This window comes from Nicotiana tabacum, chromosome 15 (assembly GCF_000715075.1).
Source record: "Nicotiana tabacum cultivar K326 chromosome 15, ASM71507v2, whole genome shotgun sequence".
Classification (NCBI taxonomy): domain Eukaryota; kingdom Viridiplantae; phylum Streptophyta; class Magnoliopsida; order Solanales; family Solanaceae; genus Nicotiana; species Nicotiana tabacum.
The window spans coordinates 109438581-109446884 of NC_134094.1; the positions used below are offsets into that span (position 1 = coordinate 109438581).

An 8304-nucleotide genomic window follows, 5' to 3' on the forward strand; every position below is an offset into this window, starting at 1 on the left:
GTTTTAGTACTCCTTTGATATAAAAGGTTTATCTTTTTTGAGTTATATTTTTAAAAACTTACATAAATCTATATTAAAAAAAATGCATTTGATCAAAATCCTTGACTTTTGAAATTCAGCATGGAGGGAATTTGTGAGATATGAGAAAAAAAAAAAAGTTACTGATTTTCCTACAAATAATTTTCAGTAAAGTAGCCAAAAATCATCAGTCTTTTTTTTTTTTTTTTTTTTTTGCTTTTTCTTTTTCCTGTTTTCCTAATTTTAATATATATGAATGATTTAACACATTCAATGTTGACACAAATGCATGAGAATATATTGTGTATAAAATTTGTTCTTGTTAACACTGTTATATTCTATCTACTAATTTCATGCAAAAAAAAAAAAAAATCATTTAAGTATTGGATGTTGTTTATTACCCAACTCAGCTTCCAGCATGACCAGTGAGCTTAGAAATGGAGAAAATCATGAGATCTTCATCAGCAGGAGCTGGAATTGCAGTGTAATGAGGCCAATAATAAGCACGATCATAAATTGTCTTCACATTTGGGCCTTTTAAAACTGAATTTCTCAAATTCCCATATGGATTATTTGGTGAAGTCACAAACTCAATCACATTTCCAGCAAAATCTGATTTGTTTCTTAAAATGGATGAATCTCCTTCAAATTCATAATGAAGTGTTTGAAAGAACTCCGTTTGAAACTTGTAAGGCTAAGAAAGATAAATCAAATTAGTTAATTTCAAGTATATATGCTCCACAAGTATATATTACCATTCGACCAATACTCTTTAATTTGGCTGTAAGGTAAATAACCTGCTACAACTAGTTAAACAATTTGGCAGCATAAAATTACTTCTATCATCGAGCATATTTAAGCCGAGGCGGATGTATAGTATGATCTACGGATTCTTACGAACCCAATAGGTTTGGCTCAAACTCAGTATATTGTTAAGAAGTTTGTTAAATATGTACAAATATAAAATTTTGAGTCCCGTAACTCAAAGGGTCAGCAGATTCAATGGCATCACAAATCCATGAATTAAAATTCAAATCCTAGATCCAACTCACGATCTACTAGTACAACTGATTAAATTGTACTGATACTGTAAAATAAAGTTGCACTGCTAATATATATAAGTAAAATTCATCAATTGAGGAGAACGAACCGAATAATAAGGGATTTTATTTGCAACCACTTTAGCAGAGTAGGGAGAGTTCTCCATTGAAAGAGCATGAACTGCAGCATTTAAGAGCTGGGTAGAGCCAACTCCAAAAACAATGTATCTTCCATCTGTGACAGCATTTTTGGCAATTGCATGTATCTTTCTTATGTTTTTCTCAAGCTCCTTGGATATGTAAGATTGATTAGGAAAGAAATAACTCATTCTATGCCAACCTGCTACTACTACTGCACTGTTTGCTGCATTTTGTATCCAAAAAGGTTCCAAGAATAGGGGATCCCCACTGCATTAAACAATCAATACATTACGTATAGCCCTATTCCGATATGCGTAATAGGTAGCGACTAACTCAGGTATTTCATCAAGGGTGTTCGAATGTTTTTCAAAATTTAATATATATGTATAGAAAGTAATATTTGATCAATATACACAGTATATTTTTACATGAAAATAAAAAACATAAGGGGTAAACTTGTCTACATTTAGGTTACGATATAGTTTTGTTACATTAAATATCAAACTAAGAATGTTCGTGCGATATTTGAAACCAGAAGGCAGACACATGTGTTACAATCCAAAACTCATGAAAATTTGTAAAATTATCCGTTGAAAAGTATTTAATGAGAGTTTGAATCGAAAGTAATGAGTTTAGTTGAATTGTGAACTAATAAAAAGTAGGAGAATGTTACCCTTCAACATCAGCAGGACAATTGGGTAATAACAAAGAGCAATCACTGCCTCCATAACAAGAATAGCATTCACAAATAGGCTTTCCATCTACAACAATGCCATCAACATATACTCTTCCATTTCCTGAGCATGAAATTGCAGCTACTGCTTAAGCTTCTTCTGCTGCTCTTTGGCTCCAACTCAACTTCTCCTTCTCATAATACATGTTCTTGAAAAAGAATATATTCACAAGTATTGAGACCAAAAGACACATAACATAGCTAAACCTCTGAATATTCTTTGTCATTATCTCTATTCTCTCTTCTTTCTTTCTTTGGGAATTAAGTTCATGACTTATTGCAGCCAATTACAGTTTATTATAAGTATGCTGCTGTTCTCTCTAATTCTGCTTTTTTTAATTCTACTTGATTGTTTGAAAAAGATAAATCAATAAATGGCCAATTAAAATCATTATTGTTTGATGTCCTTTTTGGATTTTAAAACCAAAACGAGTATAAAGTATGCAAATGCTAACAAAACAGGCCTCCTTTTCCAGGTAGGAAGCATAATAAGATAATGAGAAAAAATATTGGAGAGCATTTCATAAAGTGAACAAAACAAAAAAGTAATTGTTGAATGCGTGGAATCAAAACACGTTCAATTTGCTTTTCGAGTAGGTGCGTTTGGAGATTAAGAATATTAAAAACTTCTAGCTAGGGGTAAGGCTGGCAAGTAGGTCGGTCCAGGTTCGGGACCACGGGTTAAACGGGTCAGGACCGTCAGGCCCAACTTTAGTGGGCCTGGGCCGTTCCTATGCTTTGGGCCCGTCAGGCCCGGGACCATTTGGTCCGCCAGGGATTGGGACCGGACCGGTCCCTTAGCGGGCCAAACGGTCCCAACGGCTATATTTTTTAATTTGTTTTTTAATATATAGCTGTTGGGCTGTCAAAAATAACCGTTGGCTATTTAAAAAATAGTCATTTAACATCCCCTCCCCCCAAACTTTTTATAATTACATTTTTTCCTATTTTCAACTATAAATACCCCCTCATTCTTTCATTTTTCTTACAAAATTATCAATCTATCACAATCTCTCTCTAATTTTCTTCTATAATTGCTACTATTGCTTACTTTATTGTTACTAAGTGTATAATATATAAGCTATATTCTATATGTAACGACCTGCACGGTCGTTTTGAGTATTACAACCTTGCTTCCCCCTTTACTGCTCAAATTGTACTTTATAGTTGTTGTGTGAATTGCCGGGTAAATGGTTCGGGTCCGGTGAGGTTTTGGAATGAATTGGAACACTTAGTTCCAAGGTTTAAAGCTTAAATTAAAATAGTGACCGGATGTCGACTTATGTGTAAATGACCCCGGAATGGAGTTTTGATGATTCCAATAGCTCTGTATGGTGATCTTGGACTTAGGAGCGTGTACGGAAAATTAATTAGAAGTTCGTAGTGAAATTTGGCTTGAAATGCCGAAAGTTAAATTTTTGGGAAGTTTGACCGGAGGGTTGACTTTTTGATATCAGGGTCAGAATCCGATTTTGGAAATTTGAACAGGTCCGTAATATGAAATGTGACTTCTGTGCAAAATTTGAAGTAAATCGGACGTGATTTGATAGGTTTCGGCGTCGTTTGTAGAATTTGAAAATTTCAAAATTTATTAGGCTTTAATCCGTGTGTAGTTCGTATTTTTGAGGTTGTTTGATGTGATTTGATGCCTCGAGTAGGTCTGTGGTATGGTATAGGACTTGTTGGTGTATTTGGACGGGGTCCCGAGTGGCTCAGGTGAGTTTCGGTTGTTTGACGGATCAAATTTAACTTGAAACATTTCTGGAACTGCTACCTACTAATGTAATCGCACTTGCGAAGCTTTTGATCACAGGTGCAAAGCCGCATGTGCGCAAGATCAGTCGCAGAAGCGGCCAAGAGTGGGACTGGGCAGTGCTCGCAAGTGCGAGGAATTTGCCGCATCTGCGAGGCCGCAGGTGCGAAGGTGTTGGCGCAGATGCGGACTAGGGCTGGCCTGGGGCGAAAGTAGGTGCGAAGGGTTTGCGCATCTGCGAGCCTGCAGATGCGAGGTTTTGAGAGGTTGGCAATGTCCACAGGCGCGCAAATGCGGAAGTGCAGGTGCAAGCCCAGGCATCGCAGGTGCGAAAATGCCTGGGCAGTATTTAAAACGAGAGTTCCGAGGATTTTTCTCATTTTCGGATTTTGGAGCACGATTTGGGTGATTTTGGAGAGGAAATTTTCCACACAACTTGGGGTAAGTGTTCTTAACTCCCTTGTGATTATGTTCCATGAATTAATCTTCATTTTTGGTGTAAGATTATTGAATCTTCAAGAGAAATAGAAGAAAATTAGTATGGTTGAACTTGTAATTGGATGGGTTGTCGTATTTTATGAGTTTCATCGGATTTCGAGATGTGGGACCCACGGGTGATTTCGGATTTTGTGAAAAATATTAGCATTTTGATATGGAATTAATTTCAATAAATTGTGTGGACTGAATAAAATTAATTGTGGTAGATTCGAGCCATTCGGGAGTTGATACGCGCATAATGGGAGTTCTGGAGCGTTGTTTAGCTTGTTCGACATTGAATTCGGCTTGTTCGAGGTAAGTAACTCTTCTAATCTTGGAGTTGAGGGTATGAACCCAAAATATATGTATTTTTGTGAATTGTTGGGAGGTGACGCACATGCTAGGTGACGGGCGTGTGGGCGTGCACTATAGAAATTGTGACATAATTGTTTCTGTGGAATTTTGTAGTTAAGTAATCTTGGCATTTTCCATGCGGTTTTATATGTTAAAGAAATTGAGCTAAAAATCATGTTGAGGCTATGTGCCAGTATTATTGGAAGCCACATAGGTCATATTGCTGTGAATTATTTGTGTTAAATTGAAAATTATACTCAATCATATTTATGTCATTACATATCATATCTCAGTCTCTGTTATTATTTATTGATACATCATATCATCATTTTGGGATTATTTTCATGACATTGTGAGTGAATAAGGCCGAAAACCTGATTGTGAGGATTATTATGTGGATCGGGGCTGCCCGCCCGCAGCAGGCCATATTGGCTTTATATATATTATACTATTGCACGTGAGTTGGCCGTGCAGTAAGTGAGTTGGCCGTGCGGATACATATATTATACTATTGCACGTGAGTTGGTCGTGCAGCACGTGAGTTGGCCGTGCGGATCCAGATATGATATTATAGCACGTGAGTTGTCCGTGCAGCACGTGAGTTGTCCGTGCTTATAGCGCTTGGGCTGTAGGAGCCCCTCATGAGTCTGTACACACCCCCAGTGAGCGCAGTCGACTATAAACAGGGATCGGGCTGCACGCCGCAGCAGGTATTGTATAGCGCTGAGTGATTGAGTGTGCTGAGCACAGTGAGAGAGATTGCGAGACAGTGAGATTGAGTATTCTGAGAGTGTGAGTACATGAGTACAATCTCTGAGATACATTGCATTGACATGCACACATGACATATATGCATAGAGATGTGTTTTCCTCATGCTGTACGGTATCACATTATTCATGATTTCTCTCACATGTTGACAGATGGGCATAGTGATGCATTTGTTTTATACGGGTTATCAAACATATCATTTATTATTGAAAGGATTTTGGGAAAATTATTGCTTTCAAACTTATTCATATTTTGGAAATTTCGGTAAACGATTTGGGTTTTTCACTGATGTACTTGAAAAGAAGAACTATTATATTTGAAATCATGATTTGGCTGAGCATTTTATCTCTGAGTTATTTCTGGTATTATTTGCTTTATGTTATTATGGACTGTTGTGGACTATTGGTTATCGACCCGACCTTGGTAAAAGCTTGTCACTACTTTCAACCTACGGCTAGGTTTATTACTTGCTCAGTACATGGGGTCGGTTATACTGATACTACACTTCTGTATATTGCGTGTAGATGTTGGTTGATCTTGTTGTTGTGCTCGATGGATGCGGGACTTGAAGATGTACTTGCATTCCTATTGTAGCTGCCTCTTGTTCAGGTTAGCCTTAGATTTATAAAAAGCTCTGCTTATGTATTATTCAAACAAACTATGTATTTATTTCATTTCCGCTTTGTATACTCTATTCTTAGAAACTCGTGATTTGTACTATCAGTTCTTGGGGGATGCATAAGATTAAGATGTTTATACACTTAAATTGCTTTAATAATTATTATTGAAATTGGATAATTGAAAGTTGGCTTACCTAGCGGGTTGGGTTAGGTGCCATCACAACTAGTTGGATATTGGGTCGTGACAAGGTGGTATCATAGCTCTAGGTTCATAGGTTCTAAAAGTCATGAGAAAGTATCTAGTAGAGTCTTGCGGATCGGTATGATAATGTCCCTACTTATCTTAGAGAGGCTACAGGGCATTTAGGATACATACTTCCCATATTTCTTTCCTTATCGTGCGGAATAGATTCAGCTTGAAATATAACTCTTTGAATTCCTTCCACGTATTCGTATGCGCACATGAGCGCTCGGTATCAGTTGTGCATCGCCGGCTTGTGATTTTGCAAATGAGGTTCAAGATGTGTATTCTGTGTTTTGGTGATGGGCCAGTCTGGAGGACTTGAGGCCAGGTTTAGATCGCAGCTTAGGCTCGGTAGCTTCAGTTGTAACCTGTACATTTGGATTCATATGTCTGATAATGTCCCTACAGGTGGAATTTGTGACTCGATGAGCGGTGGAATGGCTTTGTGATGAGTATGATGTAACTGCGGAACGTGTTAAGACGTTTTGAATATGACGAGAAGTGTTTCCTTGAAATGTAAAGGAAAGGTCATTGGGTGCTTGATTTTCTTTTCTATGTGACGTACAATCCCGAGTGTGAATGTTTTGAAGAATCTTTCACTATTGTTAAATTTTGGGACAAATTAAATTCTCATGTCTGGTTAGTGAGTTTGGACTCAGATAGACTAAGTGATGCATAGTAATTGTGAATGCGAAAGGGTATAACAAGATACCAAATTGAGGCTAAGCATGTGGATTATCCCCTGCGGAGTAATCTACGTAGGAGTATTCCTTATGATGTGAGTAGAGAGTTTCTTTTCTGCCGACGGGGTGTATGGGTGGAGATTTGAATCTGAATCTGGTTGAGAAAGTTGACTTGTGTGTTAAGAGGATGAATACGAGCTTAGCGGATGATTGAGGTATTTTTATGGTTGGCGTTGTATGAACTTGGGAAGAAGTTTCGTTGGACTGACTGTGGCATTATGGCAGTAAGAGAGTATTGGTATTGTGAGTTATGGAATATTTTAATCTATGGCTTTGAGCCAAGTGGGGGAGTCTGCTATTGACAATTTGATTTCATGGTTAGGTGTTAAATTTTAACTTTGGTCTGAAGCATACTTGTGAGTTAGCTATGACTTGCAAAAGTTGAGATCGAGGATGACTAGGATAAGGAAATTCCTGGTTAAGGATTATATTGCACGTATGATTAAATAAAATTCGCGGGATGAGTGATTTGTTATTGGTGTATGATGTAGTATGCACGGAGTATGAATTTGATATGTGGTGTTAAAGTAGAGTTACTTCTTTGAGTGTTGTGGTGTTAATGGGGCACGTGTCTTTTGGCCCATTTGGGCGATGCAATTTGATTTGAGCAAAGTGGGTGACTCCCAAGAAATACTCCAGTGGGTTTGTGTCACGACCCAAAAACCTAATCTGTCGTGATGGCGTCTATCGTGGAACTAGGCAAGCCGACTCATTTCCAAACAAAACCGATATTTATATTTTTATTTCAAAGATAATTTCAATACTAGTTAACATAAAACCTTCATTTAAGGAGTTCAAATCAAAGAAAACAAATGTGCGGAAAAGAAAAGCCTGGCATCGGGGTGTCACTAGTCATGAGCATCTACTACAATTTGTCTAATAATATCAAGACTAACTCATCCTGGAAAATAGCTAAATACAACTAGAGGAAGATAAGAGGGAGAAGAGCAGAGGCTGCGATCGCCAAACAACTACCATGCTATCTCCAAGAAAATCTGCAACCAGAACACTCAATAACCGCTACCGTGTCTAGCTACACCTGAATCTGCACACAAGGTGCAGGGAGTAACGTGAGTATGCCAACTCAGTAAGTAACAACAATAAACAAATACTGAGTAATAGTGACGAGCAATAAAGCATATAACGTTCATATCATGAAATCTCAGTAAAGTACAACATGCTTTAAAAATTAGTGTTTGAATCAAATTATCTCGTTTAAACCCGGTTCCAGTAAAAATCATTTAAAGATATTTTTCCAACAGTTTTCAAACAAAGGCTCAATGCAAAGGTGAGCAAAAATGATGAAATCATAAACAACCCCTCGGGCAAAATATCACTCATATATAGCCCCTTGAGCAAACCTCATAATCACTCGTGTCACTCGAGCATACCTCACAATAACTCTTGCCACT

At 37.6% G+C, this 8304-nt stretch overlaps 1 pseudogene; it reads right to left on the reverse strand.

Moving 5' to 3' along the window:
• Positions 1-203: 203 nt before the first annotated feature.
• LOC107775522 (tryptophan aminotransferase-related protein 4-like) lies at positions 204-2259 on the reverse strand (annotated as a pseudogene).
• Between the last annotated feature and the right edge of the window lie 6045 nt (positions 2260-8304).